We start from the raw sequence: 26,353 nt of genomic DNA, 5'->3' as shown, positions 1-26,353 counted from the left end.
TTAGTAAGATTATGCAAGTTATGGAAGAGAAAAATAAGATAAGAGAAGAGATAGAAGGAAAGAACAATAAAATCTAACACCAATCCATTTAGCAAGTAGACTTAATTGATTAGCTCTCCAATGAAAATGAAGAAATCATGAGCCTAAGAGCTAAAAATGAAAGATTGCAAAATGACCTAAACTCTAAAAGATAAATCAATGAAAGAATGATGAAATCCCAAGCAAACATGAATCAGTTGAAAGAGAAAAATCTCTATAGACAAAAAGGAAAAGCACAAATTGGATATACAAAAGAAGGAGAATCATCTAAGAAAAGAGCTTAAAATAATCAAAGACCTACTTTCAATCACTGTGGTAAGATAGGTAATACTTCAAATAAATTTTTGAGCAATGGAAAAGAAAAATTTAATAGAAAATGTTACAATTGTAACTAGCATAGTCATTAGGCAAATGAATACAAAGAGAAACCAATATTTGAAGGCAAATGACACAAATGCAAGAAGCAAGGGCACAAATCATCAGAATGCAAAATTGAGATATTAAATCCAATAGAACAGATTGTGAAAGTCATATTTTGTTGGGACTACAACACCTAGTGTAGATGTCATTACCTTGGAGAATTTGGACATAGTGGAATGAATTGTGTAAAGCATCATTTGAGGAAAATAGATACTACTAAAAGATGTTTTATTTTTATATAACTTGGTCATCTTTCCATGAACTACATGAATACTGATAGAATTGAGGGTGAAAAGAAAGAAAAAATTGATGACATCCAAAAATAGATGAGATAGCAATGGGTTCCAAAGTTTATCGAGAATGAAAGTCCAAACAATGATGAACAAGTCACACAAGAATTAGGTTGCTCCACAATTTCCACTTGAGTTCTCAAAGGGAGAACTGGGACTAGGTTACCAAAGAAGACATTCAAATCAATTCTAGATTGAAAGGACATAAGATCCATATTGGTATTCATGATACAAAGGGAGCACCATGTAAAAGGGTACCAGTTATTACTGAGTCACTTTCCTTACCAAGTGAGGTTGGGTTATAGACTCTACTAAGTGAGGTTAGGAGTAACTAAAGTTTCATATGGCTACCGAATGATGGAAGACTCTACCAAGTAATCAATGCAAGGAAGTGGATGATAGTCTATCAACTTTGATCTACCATCCAAACCAAGCATTTATGGTGAAATTTGATAAAAGGAATGGAATCAAAATCATTTTTATTGTGAATTTTTGAGAGCTATTGTGCAGTGTGATCTTCAAGAGCTTCCAAGAAATTTGAGAAAATTGTTACCAAAAGATTTTGAATTCTCTAAATCCCTATTAAGTGAAGATGGCATCTAGCAGCAAAAAGGTAAAGTGAGGTTTTGATATGCTAGGTTATGGTGAATGGAAGGCTCTGGATGTCAAGCTCACCCCTACCATTTCCAAAACCCTATATCCAAGTGGAATGCAATCTCAAATCCCCCCAAAGGTACTATTGATTAATGACATTCATTATCACTTTAAATGCATGATTCAAGATATTAGCACTTTGGAAATGGATGAAGCCCTAGATCAATTGTGTGTTAATGGTGTTTTGAAACCTGAGCATCAATACTTAGAAACAAAAGGGTTAACACATATTCCTCACATGCCACATGAATTTCAAGTAAAATGGATTAGATATATTCTTAGTCAAGTGCATAATGGATAGTTATGGTTGGAATAGCCAATTTTAATCACGAAGAAGATGATTCATAGAATCATTGGTCTTCAAATGTTTGCTAAGGCTAAAACAACCAAAACCCTGGGTCGGGACAAACTTGAAAAGAAAACCATAGTAGAATGGGATGATAGAGGCATGGAGAGAAGTAGTGTGATTGATATAGAACTAAATTTTAGCATTCATATTGTAGCACATAAGATCTATAGCTCTAGTTGGTTGAACAGTGTACCTTGTGAAGCAAATGACCAATTGACCTTGTCAAGCTTTTATTGAAGCAATTCAACAGGAACATTGAAAGCATCCAAACATCAAAGAACAACCTATGTGAGTTTGATTCTCTACTAAATTTTTAATTCTTTTATGTTCAAAATTTTTTCCCTTTAAAAGGATTAGTTATATGGAGAAAAGATGTGCCAGTTCTTTACCAAATTAATGAGCATATTGCTGAGATGGGAGAGAATTACAATAGTACCATGGATAACTATTTTGATTCATTTAGAGAGAAAATGAATAATACATTTAGGATTCTAAAGAAACTAGTAGAAGACTATAAGGATGATGTATATTTCATGGTAGATAGTGATAAGATATACATTTAGGCAGTCAGTCCTAGAATTGCATGGGCGAAACCTCTTGGATATGAGGCTAATATTCATGAAAAAAGGATATCATTGAGGCACTTGTAAATGAACCATTTCATCCCAAGGCTACATATTTTGGTACATATGATGAAGCAAAAGCTAGGATAGATTTGGAGATCAAGCTACCTTAGACAATAAACAAAGGCAAGAAAAGAATTGCCAAGTTGAAAACTAGTTCCACACTTTTGTTGACCGAGGGAAAAGGTGAAGATGAAGAAGCAGAGGATGATGAAGAATTAGAGGAAGAAGAACCATTGAATAAGAAGGGCAAGGTAATCATTACCAAGTCTACCAAGCCATCCACTATCATATTTATTCAAAGGGCCTCAAAGAAGAAAGTTGACTAGGATGGAGAAGACATAATATTCAAAAAACCTCCACCCACCTTCCAAGCTAGGCTAAAAGAACTGCAAGATGGGGCTGGTATAAAAAATTTTAAGGCATTAAAGTATGAAACCAAGATTGAGGAGGAATAAAAGTAGATTGAAGACCTAGTGATGGACAAAGTGGGTAAGTGGAAATACTCACCAGACCAGCTTACTTCTCAACTCCCTAACATTTTGATGGATAAGATCAAGCCAAGATGGGAATTTTCCATGCAAACTATAAGAGACATCTATGGGAAAACCCTCAAGTATCTTATTCCAAGCCTAATAGACAAGGATATTAAGGAATCTCTAACAAAAAATGAGGAAAAATTAACTCTAAAATTTAATACTTGTGTGGTTTTGATAAAAGATATTAAGCATGTTGTAAGAAATGCAACAAATACCTAGAAGAATATATATCTTCTTCATAAAATAACTAATTTTTCTATTGAGGTGAAAGATGATGATGATGATGAAAAAGAGAAGAAAGATGAAGAGTAAAATATTGAAGAAACAACACATTTTGATAATGAAGATGAAGAGGAGCAAGAGGCTACCAAGGAAGAAAAGCAAGATGATGAGGAAACTAACCCAATCAAGATTGCTATAGTGGTTATAGCCTCATTTCCTCATTCTCCAAGTAAGGTAGTGACTACATCAAGCATGGAGGTAGCCTCTGAAGGAGTGATTGTGACTAGCACACCAAGCATAACTAGCCAATCAATCTTTGCACGAACTTAGCTTAGCACATCATTAACTAAAGTGACCTCCACTTCATCTACCAAGCTGCAAACTCTTCCCTCTTCTACCATATTGGCTACATCAGTTTTGAAAACAATAATTTTGGCTACTTCAAGTATTTCTACAATAAGTGTTGTATCAATTTTTGTGGCTAGTCCTAGTATGTCTACTATTGTTTCAATTTGCAGTAAACAAGAAATAAGTGTAAGGGTAGTTGAGACCAAGTCTCAATTGAGCACAAAATTTTTAAGCCATGGAAAAATAAAGGAGGAAATAGAACGAGAAAAATTTTAAATGCAAAATTGGGACATTTCCAAGCTCAATCCAGATTAGATACAAACATTTGTTGAACTTCTCCAAAAGAAAGCCAAGAAACAAAGGCTAAGAGAGGAAAGGGACAAAGAGTTCAAAATTATTGAAGATGCCTAGAACATTTTGGTAGAAGTTGTAGATATAGAGGTTGGTTCATCTCAACCAATTTTGTTTCAGCTAGTAGAGGCAGTTCAATAGTTCAATGAATATATAAATTGATAGGATAAGTTACTACAGAAGGTAGAAAAGAAATTTGAGAATAAAGTGCTAGAGCACATTGCTTAGCAAATTACAATTTATCAAGTAGAACTCTCCACCATTTTGGGTTCCCTATAAACTTTATGTACAAATGTATCATTACTTTTTGGAAAATTGTGTGATGTTTCAAATTTTACTAAGGAAACAAAGGAAAAATTATCCAAGATAGATGAAAACCTCAAAGAAAGTGCTCCACAGTTGTAGCTTGACCCTAGTTCAAGCCTTGTACATTTCAATAAGATTAAATTTTTGACAGAGTTATAGGTATAATTACTTAAGGAAGAGGCCAAAATCATATCTACTTTAGTAGATATTCAAAATATGATTCTTCCCAATATGGATGTACTTTAAAAACATATTGCACATTCCAAATCCGTCATCCATGACAAAAACTTCTCCATAGTAGACCACATGATTGAGTTATTAGTAGAAGTGCAGATTGCCCTATATACATGTAAGGTCTTGCAGGATAATTGGGACAAAACATTGGTCATAAAACTCAAGGTACATTCAGACTTTTTGTCTCATTTTGGCATTAATATGTAAATATATAGAATAAATATTTGGCATTATTTTCAAAAAGGAGGAGAAGCTATGAGAAAAGTTAGGGGGAGAAGATATAATAGAAAGAGGGAGAAGACATAGAAGATATAAAGAAGATACAAAAATAATGAGTTATGGGGGAGAAAATATAAGAATTGTACATAAGTTGTAAAGGAGATAGATGTATAGAAATTACATAAAGTATACTATATAAAAGCCTTACCATGTATAGAGATATATCTTACAAAATCAATTTTGGAAAATCTCAAAAACAATATACTCTATTGAGCTAGAATCACAAGGTGATGGATAAAGATATTAAAGAACTTTTTGAATTCAGTTTTGGCTGATAAGTGTTTTTGTCACTAATGCCAAAGGGGGAGATTGTTGACATATCAATCAAGTTTGTTATTAGTGACATACACTTATTTAGATTGTAAGTATCTATCAATCTTATTATATGGATAACAATGTTTCCAATTATTTTAGTTGTCACTGAGTTCTACAGTTGCTACCAAGTCCTTTGGACAAATTCTAGTGTTAACCAAGTAGTTACAATTAGTGTGAAGATCAGTAGTGTAAACCATGCATCTCAATGTATGTTGAGCTTACCAACACAAATCAAGTTGTGCAGTGATTATCAAGTTTGTAGTTGTTGTGATACAAGTCCAGTGTCAACTAAGCTACTAAGTTTTAACCAAGTGACTCAATTTATACCGAGCTCAGGGTGATAGTGTTTACCAAGCTATGTAGAGGTAAACAAGTGACTTAGCTTATATGAAAAGTTTCACAGCATCTATCGAGTCACCAATGCAAACCAAGTTCAAGACTACTTGGAAGTGATTAGTATGGACTAAGATTATACATCTACTAAGTGCATGATAATGCCAAGAAGTGACAATGGATGCTAAGTATCAAAACCTCATTGAATCAATATTCAAAGCCAAAGTGTCTACACTTGAGCCAACATTGTAATATTTGTGTAAACTTGTATTGTGACAAACTTTATAATTTGTATAATTGGATTGGTATAAATTTAATTTATTTTATCATATCCAATGTGGCAATGTAATGAGAAGTATATGAGTATGTGTATGAATATAGAAAATGTGAATTACAAATGCTATAGTAGTATAAGGAGTAGCAAAGATTCATCTATCAAAGCAAGGTAATTTATCCACTTCAAGGAATCTTATTCAACAAACCAATTTGTAGATCAAAGATCAGCTATTGCTTCATCCTAATAGGTGGATCAGTCAAATCCTTTAACAAGGTAGACCTAGCAGTATTATACAAGTCTCTTTATCGAGTGCATATTTCATTGTATGTTTTTAAATCCTCTAACAAGGTCAACCTAGCAGTCCTTATTGCTCCTAATAGGGTAGATCATCAAAAGTGATCAATGTAAGCCTTAAGAGGCCAACTTTATATAGTAGTGCTAAAGCTTGTGGGTATCATCCCCACCCTAGTTTTACTTTCTATTTGGAAGGTTTTTGGGTCACCAAATCTTTGTGTCAAAGTGTTATGAATTATTTCATGTTTTTAATTTCTTATGCATGCAGTTAGATCAGAATACTCATATTCGATTAAGTATTGGATTAAATTTTTAGAAGTTATTCATTCACCCCTCCCTCTCAGTAACTTAGCATTGTTAAGAATATTTCCAACAAAGAAGATGATGAGCTTACAAACTGGCTAGTTGATGCCAAGCTCATAGTGGTTGCCAAGTGATTGAAATGTTAATGGATGCTAAGTGAACCTAAAATTGGTTGATGCCAAGCTTACAATTGTGTAAGTTCTCAACATTAATTACAAGGTTTTCAAAGGGAATTCGATCAATTTTAGCTCATTTGTCATCATTTAAAAATCTAGAAATATGTTCCAAGAAGTTGTAGAAGATTGGAGCAAAGATTCTTCACCATTTTATCAAATTTCACAAGGTATTTATCAAGAGCCGAGCAATGTAGTTTAAATTTTGTAAACCCTAGTTTTACATTATGGTATCAAGTTCAAATAATGTAGAGGGAAAGGAAATTTTGAATGTTTAATTAGTAAGTAATGAGGTCAAGCAACCCATTTTCAAAGCTATTCCTAATATTGGATACAAGCAAGACCCTTCTGGTGCAATGTCGATGATTCTACCGAATGTGATAATGTTACAAGATGTAAGAAAGTGCTACAACTATAAGATAGGAAGCATTGGTGATATGGAGATTATGGAAGCATGCAAAAAACTCTATGATAATGGTTTTTTGAAGGAATAATTAAAATTTATTGAGAGAAAGGGATTAACATGAGCCCTAGATTTTTTGAATGCATTCAAGATAGAGTGGATTAGGATAGTGCTTAGCAAAATTCATGATGATTCATTATGGTTGGAAAATGGACCTATCAAAACTACTAAGAGAATAATCCACATGGTTACTTGTTACCCAACCCTAGATTAGCCTAAGACACTGAGAAGTGATTTGAAGAAAGTGATTGAGCAAAATACTGGAGCTATATGAAATAATAGAGGCATGACAATTGATACAATTAATGATCCTCTGATAAACTTTACTATAAGGGTGATTTCACACAAGTTTTACTAATCTAGTAGATTGAATAGTGTACCCTATATAGCTATAGATGTGGGAGAGAAAATCATAAAGAAACATCATACAAATGATCTAGTAGAGCTACAATTGCAACAATTGATAGAGAACCTTGGAGTAATCAGATAGACAAAGAGTACACAATACAAATTTGGTTCCATATTGATTTGTATATTATTTTATGTGCAAAATGTATTTCCCTCATTTAGTACTATGGGATGGAAAACTAACAAATCAGTAGCAATACAAATTGGGGAGTACATTGAGAAATTAGGAGAGAGTTTCGAATCCTTGACGACAAGTTATTTTGAAGACTTCAAGAAGTCTATAAAGGCAAGATTGAGAATACTAGTATCCTTAGTTGAGAAAAACTATGATGATGTATGTGTTCTTGTGGATGCTGATTATATAGTTGTACAAGCTACTACACCAAGGATGAGATGGTTAAGACCCTTAGGTTATAAAATTAATGTGGATGAAGCCTCTATAGCTATAACAACTTTACTAGTATAAGAGGTAGATAAAAGTGCAAAGGTATTTCAAAATTATGAGATGGTAAAGTCCAAAATTATCATGGAATTGAATACTACCTCTACCATGAAGAAAAAGGAGAAGATAGTGAAGAAACTAAAAGCTAAGTTTGGAGAGGGTGTTGAAGAAGAAGAAGAAGATGATGATGATGATGAATAAGAAGAAGATGAGGAATAAGAAACTCAAGCACAAGCACCACTTGCATTAACTCAAGGTATTGGAGAAGACCAAGAAGAGGAGGAGATTGAAGGTGTTAAGGGAGAAGAATTCAAGGAAGCACCTATTCCTACTAAGTCAAAGAAAAGGAAGGCTAAGAAGGTAGCTAAACCAAGTCAACCCAAGCCTACTACACCTACTACAAGAGCTAGTACATGTGCAATAGCCCAAAAGGCCAAGGAAAAGATAAAACAAGCAAAACAAGGAGGCCAAGAGTAGAAGAGGCCAAGAAGAAAGTATGTTGCACAAGAAAATTTTGATAAAGAGAAAATAAAGTCAAATGACAATAGCCAATTTAATGTGGTGAGTCATACTCCTTTGTTAGATCTTGAAAATTAATGTGAAAATGTTAAGAATAGTGCAAACCTATCAAGATTTACACATGTAGATTTTGATAATTTGGGTAAAGTAGAGAAAAATAAAGTGGAGGAGGCCATACATTCCATGATGGAAAAATTCAAGAAAAATCCACTAGAGATTGAAAACTCAATGCCAAAGAGTCTATATGATAGAGTTGAGCAAAAATGGAACTATTGTCTAGACTTGGAGAAACAAATTAGAGAAACATCTTTACTCCAAGTGATGCCTGAACTAACTAAGGCACATATTGCTAAGACTATAAAAAATAATACATTTAGGTTGACACCTAAATATAGAGCCTTTAGCATCTTACAAAACAATAATAAGGATGTTGTTAAGAATTTCACATAGATGTGGAAGCTCACTTATGGGTTGACTATAGTTAAGGAAGGAGAACAAGTACCCATTGAAGTGAAAAACAATGACAAAGTTGACTATTGGAAGAGGAATAGAAATGGAAATAGATGAAAAGGAAACATCTAAGCTAGAGTAGCCAAAAGAACAAAATGCACAAGACACACAACTATTGAGTGTCAATCCTCTACATGTAACAAGGGAGACTACTAAAATAGTAACTGTCAATGATGTTTCTAACCTATCAACTTAGAACATAAATCACCTCATTGTAGATGATTTGAAGAAGATATTAGATCAATCTACACTGCATGCAAAATTTTGTGTTAATCTTGTTTTGGTCAGTATGGATGAGCTACAAAAGTTAGTGCCTAATGTTGCAAGGGCAAAGGTGAATCCACAAAAAGCACCTTCTATCATCCCTCCAGTCACTAATGTACAACCTTTGGTCCAAATTCCAAAAGATACATCCAAAAAGGTTGATACAATTGCCAAGATTGATACTGAAGAGAAGAGCATAGTAGAAACACAAGTTGTTACTATAGAAATAGGTCAAATAGACTTATATGAACCTATAGCACAAGGACAAGGTGCAAGTTAGATCATTGTGGAAAAACAAGGTAAGCCTAAAGAGAGTGAGATGACACCACAACTAAAGGAGAAAATTTCCACCCAAGCCTTGGTGACCTTACTAGTATCTAGCACTCCATCAAGTCATACTCTTCAAAAGCCGAGCATAGATGCTACACCACTACAGATCTTAGTGTTGAGCCCAAGTTCATCAAAGGCTAAAGAAGTAATTCAATATGGAGATGTTAGCCTTGATGAAGAGATCATTTTGCCTAAGTATGATTATTATACCATGACTATAGAACAAGTGGGCATATTGCAACAATCCCTAGTAAGGAAAAAGCATCAGGAAATGCTTAGAAGGGTGCACGGGAAAAATCAAGCCCTACAAGCCATTAAAGACATCTTTTTAGATGCATTTGGTTTACCAACTCTAGATGATACAAAGATACTAATGGAACAACTAATAGATATACTAAAAAATCTTAGTAATGATGATTTGAAGATGTGAAGAAGTTACTTGAGAACATATTCTCATTATACACTAAATTATGGAACCCATCACTCTTCAACCAAGAGACCAAAAGTTACATTCTAAGTCTAGAGAACCTAATTACTGCACCAGGTGTAAAACTACCAATAAATCTAGCTCAGAGTGAGAAGCATTTCAAGACATTGCTTCAAACACAAAGTTAGTTAGCTATATTAAGAGTAGATGAGGAAAACATAAGGGCCAAACTGACTAGCATCTAAGAAATTGTCACTCCCCATATGGAAATTTTGCACAAGGAGCTAGGCTATGCCGAAACCTTCATGAAGAAAGACCCAAATATTTCTACCTTAAATGGTCTAGTCCACCTTGCTACCAAACTAGCAATCTGAATCGTGTCATTGGATGTAGCGTGTGAGAATTGACATGCAGCTCTTTAGATGATATTGGATGTCCATAAATCTTTTTTGGACAAATATATAATAAGTGTATAGTCCATTTGACATAAGTGTCAAAAATGGGGAGAATAAGATAAAGGAGGAGACATATTTTAAGGGGAGAAATAGAGCAAAGAGTATCAACAAATAGGATGAAGTCAAAGTGTATTAGTAGAGACACAGTTACTTAGTAGGAGCACAAAATTTTGGATACAGAATAGACATATCAACTCAAAGGAAGTTATCAAACTTTGAGGTATCAAAAAAATTTGAAATTTTGAAGATTTACGTATAAGCCAAGTTAAGATATGTTATGCTCATAAGATCAAGGATGATAATGTATTCTCAAGTATTTTTGACACTCATGTCAAATGGGGAGATTGTTGATCTCATATTGGTTTTGACAAGTGAGTGTTAACACAATTAAGTTTTTATTAGTTCATGTTGAACTAGTAGTACATGCCAAGCACAACATGTATATATTAGACCATGTTGAGTCCTAGTGAGTGCCAAGTCACTCATGTTCTAAGTCACTCAAGTGCTGAGTATATAGTATATGTTGAGTGACATAGGAGCCAAGTAAACAATGGATGCTTAGCAATATAGGTGCCAAGTAATAGTAGAGAGATTAGTGTATGCTAACCATCAGAGACTTTAGATGCCAAGTAAGATAGTTTTGACATATTTGTTTGTAAAGGCACACACAACTATGTAAACCATTTTTGAGCCAACGTAAGATTGATTTTTTATTTTTTTGAGATAAGGATGAATCTCAAGTTGGATTCCCTATGCAATTACATGCAGCCAATCAGAAAATGGGAAGGATTAAGTGGAAAAATGGATGAATCTTAGCTAGAGATTCACACCCTAAGTAAATGATTCTTCTTGAGGAAAAACCCTAAACTCTTAACATAGAAAGGAGCAAACAAAGAAGTTTGCATGTGCAAATAGAGCATTCATGGTGGCTCAGAAGTTATGAAGTGAAACAACATTACAGAATCAGTTAGAGCATAATAGAGACAAGGAAAAGGATACAACAAAGAGACATATGATTGAGAAGGATCAAGATGACATTAGTTTAGAGGTGATATGTTATCAAGAAATCAAGTGCTAATTGTAGGATCAAAGATGAGACATTCTAATAGGTGATTCCAACCAAAATCTCTTAACAAAGTAGTCTTAATAGTCTATATGAAATCCTCTAACAAGGTGCTTACTTAGTTGTAAGTTAAAGTTCTTTAGCAAGGCACACTTCTAACAAAGTGTTGAAATCCTCTAGCAAGGTGAGACCTAGAAATCTTTGTAAGCCTTTAATAGGGTAGACCTTTCATAGGGTAGATCATGTTTCATGGTCAAAACATTGTAACCTTCATTGGATACACTTTATTATTGCAATAGTGAAGATTTGTGAGTGTCATCCCCACCCCAGTTTTACCTTCTCATTGGAGGGTTTCTGGGTAATTATATCTAGTGTCATATGTGTATGATTACTTATGTGTTTACATGATTTAGATGTATATGTGTTACATGTTATTTCAGTTTACTCATTGTATGTATGAGATGGATGTATGGTGAAAGATTTATGGGTCCAAGTTTAAACTATTGATTCACCCCCCCACCCACACACACACACACCATGGAAGTTTAGTTTTTCTATTGTAATTCCAATAGACAACAAGAAGGTAAATGTGGTAAGTCAAAAATTTCAAGAGGATTCTTTTCTTGTTTCTTCAAAAAGTGTTGATGATTCATGGGTTTAAGATTATGGTGCTTTATTTCATGTTACACCTCATAGTGGTTATTTTATTGATTATGTTCAAGGGGATTTTGGGCTTGTTAATTTGGGAGATAATGAACCCTGTCCAATTGTTGAAAAGGGAAAAGTAAATATTAAGTTATAGAATGGGAATCATTGTCTACTACATGAGGAAAGACATGTTCCAAGACTAAGTAAGAATTTAATTTCAGCAAGGAAACTCAATGATGAGGGTTGTGTAGTTACTTTTAATGATAAAAATTGGAAAGTTTCAAAAGGTTCCCTTCTAGTAGCAAAAAGGTGTGAAAGTAGAAACCTTATATCTTTGTATAGGTCATATTATTCCTTCTACTTTGATTGCTTAAGAGAAAAATGAATATTTTGGAATAGTTCCTGCAATTGAGTAGGGAGAACAAATAGTTGTTGTACATTCTGATACAATGTTGTGGTGAAATATAATTGGGGACATGAGTGAGAAAGATATGGAAGTACTTCATTCAAAAAAAGTTTTACAAGGTATCAAATGTGTTAATATGGATTTCTATGAAATTTGTGTGTATGGAAAACAAAAGAGAGTGAGTTTTGTGAAGGCTAGAAAGGAACAAAAAAGTGAGAGATTACAGCTTGTGCATATAGATGTATGGAGACCAGATCAGGTATCTTCCCTTGGTGGCTCTCATTATTATGCTACATTTATTAATGATGCAATTAGAAAAGTATGAGTTTATTTCCTTAGACATAAATCTAATGTATTTCAAACTTTTAAGAAATGGAAATTCTTGGTTGAAAATGAGAATGAAAAGAAATTAAAATGTCCCAAATCTGATAATGGTGGTGAGTATTGTAGTTATGAATTTGAAGATTATTGTTCTGCTAATGGTATTTGTAGATAGAAAACTATTCCAAGGGCTCCATAGGAAAATGGAGTGGTTGAATGCATGAACAAGACTATAATGGAGTGTGTAAGAAGCATGAGGTTGCATGTAGGGTTTCCCTTAAACATGTGACCAGAGGCTATCAATATTGTTGTATATTTGATTAATAGAGGTCACTCTAATCCTTTGGATTGTGGCATTCCAAAGGAAGCATGGACTAGTAAGAAGGTGAGTTATTCTTTTTCTCGAAACCTTTAGTTGTGAAGCATTTTTTTATATAGATTCTAAAAATAGAACCAAGTTGGAAGCTGAGTTAAAGAAATTTGTATTTTTTGGATATGGCATTAATGAATTTGTTTATAGATCTTGGGATTTTTAAAATCATAAAATTGTATGAAGTAGGGATGTCATATTCAATGAGAAAGTGTTGTCCAGCTATCTATTGCATCAACATGAGAAGAAAGAAGATGATTATGTAGTGTTGGATGATACTCCAAAAGTTGATGTTCCAACAATTCCACATGATCTGCAACAACTACAACAATAAATACCACACACCCTAGTCAATGTTAGATGGTCAACAAGGCTAATTAGACCTCCAAAAAGATTGTCTCCTTCCTTGTATTCTATTTTACTTACTAATGTTGGTAAACCTAAATGCTATGATGAAGTGGTGCAGGCGGATACAAAGATTCAAGAGGAGTCTACAATAAAAGAAGAAATGGACTCTTTGCTAAAAAATATGACATGAGATTTATGCAAGTTGCTTGTAGCTAAAAAGGCTTTACAAAAGAAATGGGTTTACAAGTTAAAAGAAGAGGATGGAGGTAAGAAAATATTTAAATCCAGGTTAGTTGTAAAAGGATTTGCATAGAAAAAAGGCATTGATTTTGATGAGATATTCTCCTATTGTTATATGACATCTATTTGCACTATTTTAAGTATTGTGGCTATTGAACATTTTCATTTGGAGCATCTTGATGTTAAAATAGTCTATCTTTATGGTGATTTGCATGGAGAGATATATATGGATCAGCCACAAGGATTTGAGGTCAAAGGTAAGGAGAACTTAGTGTGCAGATTGAAGAAAAGTTTATATGGCTTGAACAGGCACATCAATAATAGTATCTAAAAATTGATAGGTTTATGCATGAGCATGGATATAGTAGGTTTCATTCAAATCATTGTATTTATTTTATGAGGTTGGATGATGACAATTACATTATTTTATGTTTATATGTTGATGATATGCTTGTAGCTGGGTCTAACATGGATCACATTAAGAGGTTAAAGGAAAAATTAACACATTCATTTGCTATAAAGGATTTGGGGGTATCAAAACAAATTCTTGATATAAAAATTTATAGAGATAGGAAGAACACAAAATTGGCATTATCTTAGGCTAATTATATTGTGAAGTTGTTAAAATTTTTCTCTATGGAGAATGCTAAAGCTTTCAGCACATCTTTATATGGTCATTTGAAGTTGACAAAGGAGATGTGTCTAAAGACACAAGAAGAGGAGGAAAATATGTCTAAGGTACCTTATGCTTCAGTTGTAGAAAGCTTGATGTATGCTATGGTATGTACTAGGCCATTTATTGCACATGTAGTGGGAGTTGTTAGCAAGTATATGAGTCATCAAGAATTGAGTATTGGAATGTAGTTAAATGGATTCTTAGATATTTGAGAGGAAAATTCAGTAAGTTTTTACATTTTGAGGGCTCTAATACCAATTTATAGGGCTATGTTGAGTTAGATTTGGTAGGGGATATTGATAATAGGCATAGTACTACAGGTTATGTATTTACTATTCATGGGATAGCAATGAGATGGGTTTCTTTATTATAGAAGGATAATTCTTTATCCACTACAGAGGAAAAGTATGTTGCTCCTGTAGAGGCATCCAAGGAGATGATATGGCTTTAGTTCTTCATGAAAGAGTTGGCATATCTATAATTGGATAATTATTTGTTCATAGATAGCTAGAGTGTCATTTATCTTGCAAAAAAATTAGCTCTGCATTCAAATACAAAACACATACAGGTACCATTTCATTTGGTCATTTTTGGATGATGAATAGTTAAAGTTGGAGAAGATACATATAGATAATGATCCAGTAGATATGTTTACCAAGGTAGTAACAAGGGAGAAGTTGAACTCCTCTTCAACTTCAATTGGTCTTCTAGACTAAAAAAACTAAAAGAATAGAAAATTTTAGGGTGGTTTGATATATTCTAGTGGGAGCTACAAGTTTAACAATTCTATGATCAGTCTCCAAGTGGGAGGTTATTTTTGTGGAGTCTGATCAATCTCCAAGTGGGAGATTCTTGTGATGTGGAGCCTACTCCAACACAGAGGTTTAATCAACACATTTTTTTCTCCCCATATTATTTCTATCAGAGTTTGAGGGTAGTTCCCCCAAGACAGGGTCAAGGGGTAATGCCCCAAGTGTGCTCCCTATCGTAGTACAAGGTGGGGTCAAGGGGCAACACCCCCATGAAAAATGGCCTTATATTTTAAAAGGCATCAACTACTATTTTTCTATTATTCTATACCTAATTTTGTAAGTAGAAACAATATTATATAAAAAGGCTTAGGGTTAGGAATTTTTAGAAGGTGTGATGCAAAAGTTGGTTCTTGTAGCAGTATTGAGCTATAATGGATTACAGATTGTAATCAGGCTGTAATCACTAGATAAAAATAATATTGGTCTTATTATTGGTGGACATAGCCCAGGGATTGGGTGAACTACGTTAAATCTTGGTTTCTTGTGCTCTCTTAAATGTGACCTATAATTTTTTGATATTGGTTGTATTTGCATGTAACTATTATTTCTATCTGAGGTTAACCCTAACATCCCTTTTGTATCCTTCATTGTTCTTTCAAGTCCAATAGTCTTTCCTCTTGTGCCCTAGTTTCTATTGAGTTGTTATTTTTCATGACGCTTAATGATAGGAATTATTTTGAACTCCTCTCTTGAAAAGTTGATCTACGAGCAGCTCCAAGGTTTCAAGCAATCTTGTGACCTACTAGTATCTTCTTAGTAGAAGATAAATGGAGGCCTTTGGTGGTTTGACTAATTTTGGATAAGATGCGGAATCTACTTGCTATCTTAAAAAAAACTATCCACACAAAAAAATAAATATATTTTTCTATTTTTCTATTTATAATGGATGTAGTTTTAGCTATGCAACTATATGAATTGTAAATTAACCAAGTGTTTGTAAAATAAAATAATGAAAATAGGATTACAAGAAGTTTAATTGAATGACTTGAAAAGTAAATCCCTAATGGATATAAGCCATGGAAACAACCCATCTGCAAGTTAAGCCTTTGAAAAGATCAGTAGGTAACCAATAAAATAGGAGGAGCAATTCCTTAATTCCACCAAAGCAATTGTCAATGTAAATTTAGTAATCATAAGATATTTCACTTTTAATTAGAGTGTAAGGCCATGGAAAGCATGCTCATGCAAGACAAAAAGCTATGCAGGAACAATTGGTGGTCTCTTCTCCAACTAAGTACATCAATGGAATTTGTCAACACATGGCAAACACTATAATTAAAAGATCAACCAATCAAAATAACACAACAAAATAATTGGCTCCATTACACTCCATGAACGTACATCCATAAAATATAACACAACTTGGCAAGAATAGCTACACTTAGAATGAGAGTACCAATAGCATATATTATTGCATCCAAATAATGGCCTAGAATACATATTTAATTCCTCAATTTAAAAGTTATCTTCTCCTCAATTTGTGTTGAGAGTGAGAGATTCCTTCATGCAAATATATGCTTAAAACTAATAAAACAAATCTAAATATCTACAAACTAACTCTCTAGGAGGTGCTAAGTAGGACTCCACCCTTGTTTATATCATTTAAAGGGTGTATGATCCTTTACATGTCTTAAAACAAAGAAAGCATGAGAAAATAATAAGGAAGCCAAAAAATGATGTAGGAATCTCTGGAGACACCAAAAATAGAAGCTCAAACTTCTTTGGATGTTTGTAGGAGTTGAGCTACTATCATAATGTATTTTTGGTGCATGAAAATATCTAAATTTGGAACTGGAAGTTAATTGTTAACACACCTCTAACTTCTTCAAAAACTTTCAGTACACCTTTTGAGAAGTGCACCTTTAGAGAGGTGCACCTTGTGCACCTTGGGAGAAATGCACTATGTGCACCTTGTGCACCTTGGTGATAGGTCCAAAAAATGCAAATTTTTCGAAGTGTCAAAACTAGAATTCTAGCTTCTGAGTTTTCTTCCTCTTCATACCAAAGCTATGTCTAGATGTTTGCTCTTGAATTTTTTTGTGATCTCCATCACTTGAGCTCCATCTAGTAAATCCAAAGCATCATATTTATCCTTCACTATTTGTCAATAGTTGCCAACTTCTATATGAGTCTCTGCAAAGTCTTTGAGCTTTACATCTAATTCCAATAATGCCTCCTCCATCTTAAATCCTTGTCTAGTGTCTTCCTTGATCAAATTTTCATCAAAGATCTTTCAAAATTGTTCAATGACTACTTGCACCAGTAGGAGTTTATCTCTTGACTCATCTTCAAAAATGTCAAGGCACACATTACTATAATACTTCATTACTTCCAAAATTTTCTCTTGACTTTGATCCTTGAGCTTATGAATATCCACATGTAATATCTCCATTACTTTATTACCAGCTACAATATTCCCAATCCAATCATCTATCTTATCTAACTTACCCCTGTATATACATCAATCAATATACAATACCTCTAACCTTTTATTGACTGCAACCCTCGAAGGTTTTTTCCCAAGTATGTACCTCATCCATCAATCCAAAATCTTGGTTCAATATAGCAACTAGCTTCTTCACATTATATTGCATATGGTGCAATAATTTAAGGTTCCACTATATTATCTACACACCCTTCTCCTCAAAAATTTCTCACCATAATTGACAAGCCTTCAAAAATGGATCCACCTCTATAATTGCCTTCTCTTTATCTCTCTTCTCTAAAGTTGCTTCAAGGGTGGCCTCAAGATTATCTCAGTCAATAGGACTGACTAAATCATGCAGAAATCCCCTCATTATTTCATTTTTCTTTCTCAACTTTACCAATTCAGCCTCATCTTTGTCTAACTAGTTAAATATTTCTTTAATTCCTGTAGTGACCATCAATTTAGTTGTGTCCATATTTGGCTTTCCCAGAAAAAATTCTTTAATATGATAATAATTTGTGGTAAAATATTTAGTATTTGCATGTAGAGGAGGGATAACAATGTGAACAAACAATTCTTATTTTTGGTTTCTCATAATAAAGGCCAATGTACATGCATCACCCTTAGGTACCTCAAGATTCTTAAGGGCTTCAACTAATTCTCTCATTTCCTCTTACTTAATACAATATGGTTGCCTTTTATGTATAACCATCACCTCTTTTCTCAACCATCCTAGAGTAGTTTCCATTGGAGACTTAGACTTAGAGGGGGTTTTTTCTATTGTACCATTTCCCATATCACTCCTCTCCAGAGTCCTTTCTTTTTGTAAGGGATCTACATTAGGCATCCCTGTGTCTATTGAGTCCAAAGTCCTTAACTTTATATCTTGAGAAGTTTTTTGAGCTTCTTCATATATTCTCCCCTTGTGCTTCATTGGTAGGTCTTTTTTGTGCTTCTTCTTCCTACATATCTTGTACTTGTTCTTCATTAATAGGAGGGAGAGGAGTAGCTAAACCTTTATCTAAGAAAGATAAATCTTGATCTAGTAATGGCAGGGCACCTTGAAGTCCTTGTGGTTGAGGTGGCGATTGACTCCAATCCCCTTCCAAAGGTTGATTTTTTGGTGTATCCCTTATCTTATCACTCATCAATCTATTGTTGTAGCTCATCCTCTGAGGTTGTAACCTAAAGAGGTTGTGTGAGAATGGATGGCAAAATTATAGTGGAACTCCTTCTTCATTATACCTTAATAGCCCTGGCCAAATGAGTCCATTGACTCAAGGTAAGGTTATCCTCTTCATCTTCTCCATCCTATTTATCTTGTTCAAGAATGGTTTTTGGGACTAAAGGAATAAGAATAACCTTACATTGCACTTTTTATCTCCTAGTCCTTTTAATTGGAGTCCTTGCCTTTTTTCTCTTAGGAATTTATGGAGAGGCTTCTTCTTCTTTAACCTATGGGGACACCTCTTGTGCTTCCTTTGTAGGTCCATATCCCTATTCTAGTGGTGCACTTGTGGATTATCTTTAGCTTGAGTGGCTTTTTGCACATGAGTTGCCTCTTGGGCTTGAGTCCCTTCAACTTTGGGCTCAACTCAATGTGGAGAAACTCTTTTCCTTTTATTCTTACCTTTCTATGCCTTGTAGTATCAAAATTCCCTATCTTGTTGATACACTATCTCTAGCCTAATTGGAGATTGGGTTGTGAATATTGAGACTGTAATCTTCGTCCCTCTACCTTTCACTGGGCAGACTATAGCTTGGAAAACTACTTCTTGTAGAACTGGGTCTAGCTTGAAGAAATTCTTGATCCAATCTTTGGTTAATTGAATAACATCTTCCCCTATAATTGATATATATATTATCCTCCCTATCAATATCTACATTTTTGAATGGTCGATCAAATATCCTGCCTCAATTGTATAGGAGAGCCAAAACATCTAAAGTTTCTTATTGAACAACCTTCAATGGGACCTTTATTTTCAAGGCACTACCTACCAAATAAAGATTCATCCCACAATAATCCCTTATCTAGATATTGTAGTCATCTATTGCTTTCATCCTATGATCCCGTATGGCATCTTCTTCTTTAAATTGTTTCCCTACCAAGTATTGAACTCTGCCAATATTTTTAAAACATGGACAAGTCAAGTTATAGTCCTCCAAGGGATACTAATCCCATTCTAACTCAAAATTCATGACACCCTACTTTTTCTTGACTCCAAATGGACCTATGGTGATAGGCCATACACAGGTCTTCTTATGTTATTTTCTTACTCTATCATATGTTGACGAGAGTTGTCATGCAACCTCCAACAAAATGAGTCTATCACATGGATACATAAGGAGCTTCTTAGGATTTATAGTCATACCCTCTACCCTTAGGTAGGTGAATGTCTTAGATTGTATATAGTAGGAGCCTATTTCTATAATCTTGTTGCGGCCTCTTCTAAGATCCTTTTTCCATAGCCTCCCTCAATGAACTAGATGATTGTGAGAATTAAAGAATCATTCACTATTTTTTATTCTTTGCTATGATCTGAGAGCTTTTTCTTCACTAGCTTGGGGTATACCACATAAGGCCATGTATCAACATCTTGCAAGTTGCTCCTCTTAAACAACCCTGGGTAGTTTGTAGTCCTTGTTGCTAACAAATACACCAAATAAGATGTCGTGTAAAATCTTAGATCATTTTTTACTACCACCAGCCATTCATCTAAATTTAACTAAGAATTGTGGCCCAATCAATTGGCATCTTTTTTTTTTTATGGTTTCGATGAAGTGTACCATCCATGTATTTAAGTGTCTTGTTTCTAGTAATCCCATTATCCTACTTATGAGAAGTATGGAATGTCCAATATCATCCTTCATGTATTCTCTTGTCATATCTACTTTCCCTACTCTTCTTCCCATAGGTGTCCTATCAATCAGGTATGATGATTGAATAATTTATGCAGCTTCTTATTCATGATCTCTATACCACTTTTTTCTTGATGGTATGTCAGTCTTATATACCAAGTCTTCCCTCAAAAGATGGAATACTTTCTTCATATTCTTAGGTCTTAGACCAAGAACAATCTCTCCTATTATGATTTTTACCACTCTCTCTTCCAAAACATAATTCTCAACCAAAGCCATGATCAACTCAGAAGATTGTACTAAAACATGGTGTGAAGTCGCATTTACTAATCCTAATCTGATGAGTGTAGAAAATATTGGGGACTTCTTTTTAGTTTATTGAAAATAAATAGGAATGTAGTCCAATAAATATAATGCATTTCTATATCTTGTATCTTTGAATGCACATCCTAGAAATGATATTTGGATGGTACACCCTGAAACTTGAAAACCACTAGCTTAGAAGCAAATTATTTTGTGAGGGAGGATGAAGAAGCCATTATATGTACACAAAAAAAAAAGCACATTAACTTGAAAGGTGCAAAAATCAATCATAAACAAACCATAGTTAGAGGAAAATCAAACCCAAAACCCTATAACTGACAAAGACACCTAAAAACCTCATTTTTAACTTTGTTATGTAGTTTCTAATGCAACTTTCACACCTCGAGGGTGTGCTAGGTGCACTAAAAAATATCTCAAGGTGTGCATGTGTGCACCCTAACTCTTTGTAAAGGTTCTTTATGTGTCAAAAAATGGTGCACACATGGGCACCTTAGGTAGGGTGTGCATTTGCACACCATTTTTACCTAGGAGTTCTTTGTTTACCTCTTTGAAAGGTGTGTATATGCACAACTTTCTCTTAGGTGAAGGTTTCGTAAGTTTTGTTTTGTAAATAAAGGTGTCCACCTTGTAAACCTTGGATAGGTGTGCACCTTTTTCATTAACTTGGTGTCTACATGTGTGTAGGTTAGAAGAAAGTGGCACACCTCAAAGGGTGCAGAGGTGTGTTTTTGAATCAATGAGAGAAGAAAAATACAAAGGGGAGAGGGTGATCCTAAACTTTAATAGCCTCAAGATAGAGTGCACCTCTTAGAGGTGCACACCTACGCAACTACACACTTCCAAGAAAGTTTTCTCTACACTAGCATGGCTAGCATACTAGTGCACCTTGAAGGGTGTGCTAGGTGCACTAGTGCACCCCTCTATATGCAAAATTCTCACCTTCATCCAAAATGCACAATTTCTAGCACATGGATTTTTTAGGTAGAGGGTTGAGCCAAACTCAAACACCATACAAGGACCTTAAAATACTCAAACCCTAGGCTAGGGGTTTAGAAAAGAAAAAATTTAGTAGGGGTATCATTTCTTAGGAGAAATTATGAGTGTATTGTGAAACCACAAAAAATAGACCCAACAAAAAAAGGAAGATATGACAAAGGCATTTCTTTAGAAGCAAACATTCTCTAAAAACATATCAACCAAGAATTGAGTTTGAACACTTCAAATAGCTTTCAAGTCCCTCAATAATCAAAATTTTAGAATCCCAAATCTTCAAGCTCAATGTATTCATTCCCTTTGACATTTTAAGGTGAAAACTTATCATTAGTCTTTAACAACTTGGAAACAGTCTTCTACTCCACTGGTCCTTGCATTCAAAATCTTTGTAGATTATGTTTATCAATCCCTATCCAGCCAAATGAGAGAATCCATTCATGAAGACTTTTAACAGCTTATCATTTTTGTATTTCAAGTTCTGAACAATCTTTTGAATTCAATTTCACAAAGCTCATATATCTCCATTTGATTCTTCCATGAAGCAATTGAATAGATATTAGATAGCCATATTGGAGTTCATGTCTCTATTGTTAGATTATTTTCTTGGACCTTTTTAGAATCTTTCATTCTTAACACCACCTTTCTTTTTTGTACCCTAACCAAGCTTAGATTGTGTAACCAAAGCATTGGTGTTGTTTCTTAGATTCTTCTTTCATTATGATAACCACTTGCATTCCTATTTTATGAATTTTATGAAGACTCCCACACCAAATAGTGACCTTAGAAACTCTTTGAAAAGACCTCCTATTTGAATTTGTAAGCTTCAAACTATCTCTTGCTACTATCAACCTTGATTCAAAAGCATCAAGATAGTAAATTCTTTAAATTTGCAAAGTATTGAGAACTATCAATCTGAAATCCTAATTTCAAGACTATAAGTCATTTACAACTACAAGTAGCATCCTTGTCCAGTTGTTAAAAGATAGATATCATCTAAATGTTTTGGCAAAGAAATACCTCCTCCTTCAAGTCAAAACCACAACAAGTGATTTGTGAATGTGTCAACAAATTTTTTTGATTCCACCTAACCCTCAAACTAACACAAAAAGAAAGAAATAACTCATAAAGCAAACATGTAACTAAAAAAAAACCACAACTAAAAGGGAAACACACTTGCAAAAAATAAACACACTACTGGAATATTTTTATTTTTTATTTTTTTGTCTTTTTAATCCCTTTAGGCCTTGAAGTAATGTTTCAAGAATTAGCCATTGATGGGAAATGGAACTAGCTCTCCTTATAAGGAACTCAACCTAAAAGTATTTTCTCCTAGAATTTCCATGATCTAATAAGGGTTGATCCACAAGTGTTGCAACTTAGCATGGTTTATTGACTTTTCTTTCACTTTATCCCATAGAAGAACAAGGTTAGATATTCTAAAAGAATTATTTTTGTCCCTCTTGTCAAACCACCTTTTAATGATAGCCTGATGTTTCACCATATGCTCTAAAGAAGTTGTATATTTTTCATCCATATCTAAGAGATACATTAGTCTGGTCTGAACCCTCTCAACATCTTCAATGTACCCACTAATCAATTTCAAAATAGGAATCTTGAGGTTAAGTGGAAATACTAGCTCTTTTCTATAGACTAGCATATATGGGGATGTCCCCAAGGCATTTTTTACCTTGACTTGGTTTGACCATAGGGCATATTTGAGCTGAATGTGCCAATTTCTAGGATTTTCCTTCAACAAACTTCTTATTACTGTGATCGAGTTTTTGTTCATGGACTCCACTATATCATTCCCTTGAGGATAGTAATTATAAGAGAACTTGATTATAACTTGATTTTCCAATACCCATTGTGTAAGGAATATTGATGCAAAGGTTGAACTATTATTGCAAACAAGGAAGAATGGCATCCCAAATCTAGTAACAATATGTTCTTTCAAGAAATTAGTGAACATCTTAGTAGTGCAGTTTCTAAAAGTTTCTACCTTTGTCAAGTGCTTACAGTAATAAGTAGTTGCAAGAACAAAAGTGTGTCCAGTTGATGATGGTGGGTTTACTAGACCAATGAAATTTAGCCCCCACTATGCAAAGGAGCGTACCATAAATATTGGTTGTAATGGAATTTTAGGATGTCTTCCTCTGTTAGCACTAGTTTGACAAATGTTGCAAGTATAGAGATATTTAAAAATATCCTTGAAGATCATAGCATGATCTCAAAATCATATGGGTCATAGCCTCGGCTGAACCATGCCATGTACCATACCTATCATGAAATGTCTCCAACACTTCTTTTACTTCTTCTCATCCTAGAAACTTTAGATGAATCCCTTCATAGTTCCTTTTGTATAATTTTCTATCATGTAGCATGTAGGATTTGCACTTCATTTTGAGTTCCCTATACTATGAACTACTCATCCAATTGGGGTACTGATTTTTCAAAAGATAGTAAACAATATCTTGGTACCAAACATCCATTATTATACCTTGGTCAACATCAACTTAAGATATTACAATCTTCTTTTGATCTTCCACATGTATTTCATCATCAAATTAGAATTTCTTCTCACCCTCAATTTGGTTATCCACTATCATTTTTGATAATCCTTGCCCTTTCACCAACTTCATGGTTTGACTCTCTAAATCAAACTCTTGAAGGATTTCCATCTATTTTCCTCACCTTTCACCCAATTCATTTTGCATCACCAATGACTTAACGACAGGGTCAAGTATAACACATATACCTTGCTCCTAAGTATATAATGGTAGAATTTATTTACCACTTTTATCAAAGTAAAAGACTATTTACCAAGGCTAGAATAGTTAGCTCAACATTTTTTAGAGGGAAACTCATAAAAGAAAAGGATATTCAATCTTCTTTATCTTTCTTCTGCATAAGAATGTTTTGAAGAAAAATAATATATTTTGAAAGGTAGTCCATAATCCAAACTCACAAGCACTGATGTCATGGAAATAGCCACTTTCATATCCTCTAATGGTTTCTTAATTTATGAAACCCATTATGTTTCCTCTTCCTTTTTGAGCAAATCATTAAAGGGGCAAACTATTTCTACAAATCCTCATATGAACTTTTGCACAGAATTTATCTTCTAAAAGAAAGACTTGAATTCCTTGCGACTATGTGGAGGTGAATTTTTTTAAATGGCTTTGATTCTCTCACAATCAATGGAGATTCCAACTTTAAAAATAATGTGACCTAGGAGCATTCATTTAGTAACTCCAAATAAACATTTCTTGGAATTAAGTGATATGCCATACTTACGACATCTGTTCAATACCTATCTTAAATTAGTAATGTGAGTGCTTTGATCCTTTGAAAAGACAGTCAAATCATCCATGTAGATGACTATGCATTTTTTTTAATCCCTTAAAAGCTTCATCCATGGCTCATTGAAATGTAGCCCCTACATTAATTAGCCCAAAATACATTCTTCTATAAGAAAAAATCCCTCACTTAGTAATGAAAGTAGTCTTCACTAACTGTTACTTGGTTATACCTAGAATATCCATTCAAGAAAGTCATCATCTTAGAACCATTGATAATTTGTAACACTTCATACAATGAAAGCAAAGGGTAGCTTTCCTTTTGAAATGTTAGGTTCAAATTAAGAAAATACACACAAAGACGAATATCTTCAATTTTTTTCTTCGTAGGAACCAAGTTAGCTACCCATGTAGAACGGAAAATGAGGAAGATAATTTTGGCATCAAGTAATTTCTTAACTTCCTTTATTATCAAGGGTTCAATAATGGGACTAATAGGTCTTTGCCTTTGATGGAAGGTCTTGGCATCTGGTTTTAATAGAATTTCATGTGTGATGATTTTAGGATCATATGTTTTAAGCTCTTCATAGCTCCAAGCAATGACATCCTTGTATTCTATAAGCAATTTGAGCATATCTTCCCTTTCCTAAGCATTTCATACCTTGCCAACCCTTAACATTTTATAATTTTCATCCATACTCAAATTATATGAATCACATTCCTCAATCCCCTTTTCTTTGACTTTTCTTTTGTTAAGTGTTGACTCATCATGATAAAAAATGTGCTCCAACTCAACCATTTCCTTAGAGATAGTGTCATTCTTCAAATTTAGGATCCCATCTTCATCTTCAAGGTCATCATCCTCAGGTTTTTCATCTAGAGTGTCATCAATCTCTTGGTTTTTAAACTAGTCATCATACATGATAAATTTAAGTATATGTTGCTCATCTTAAAAAACTTGGAAGTTCATAATATTATCTGGGATAGAGGGGATAGCAACCAATTCTACTGAAAATCTTTTCAATTTTGTTCTCTCGACCAATTGTAATGTGCTAGCAGAAATAGTGAGGGAATCTGCTATCATGTTTTTCCTCCTTGAAATGGACTTTATGTTCAAAGCTTTGAAGTCATCCATTAGATCCCATACTCTCTTCTAGTAAGCAAGTTAGCTCCTATCATTGCTAAAGTATATTGATTTCACTTGTCTTATCACCAACTGGGAATCTCCTTCAATTGTGAGAGATGTGATCCCTTTCTCTAATGTGAAGAGAAGTCCTTGAATCAAAGCTTCATACTCTACAACATTATTAGTAAATCTAAACTATATTTGATATGTTGCATAAAAGGACCTACCTTTTGGGTTGATTAACTCAATACCTACGTTAGCTCCCAATTTGAATTT

This window comes from Cupressus sempervirens, chromosome 11, assembly GCF_028749045.1.
Source record: "Cupressus sempervirens isolate cs-2001-9-10 chromosome 11, ASM2874904v1, whole genome shotgun sequence".
Classification (NCBI taxonomy): Eukaryota; Viridiplantae; Streptophyta; class Pinopsida; order Cupressales; family Cupressaceae; genus Cupressus; species Cupressus sempervirens.
This window is presented reverse-complemented; position numbering follows the sequence as displayed.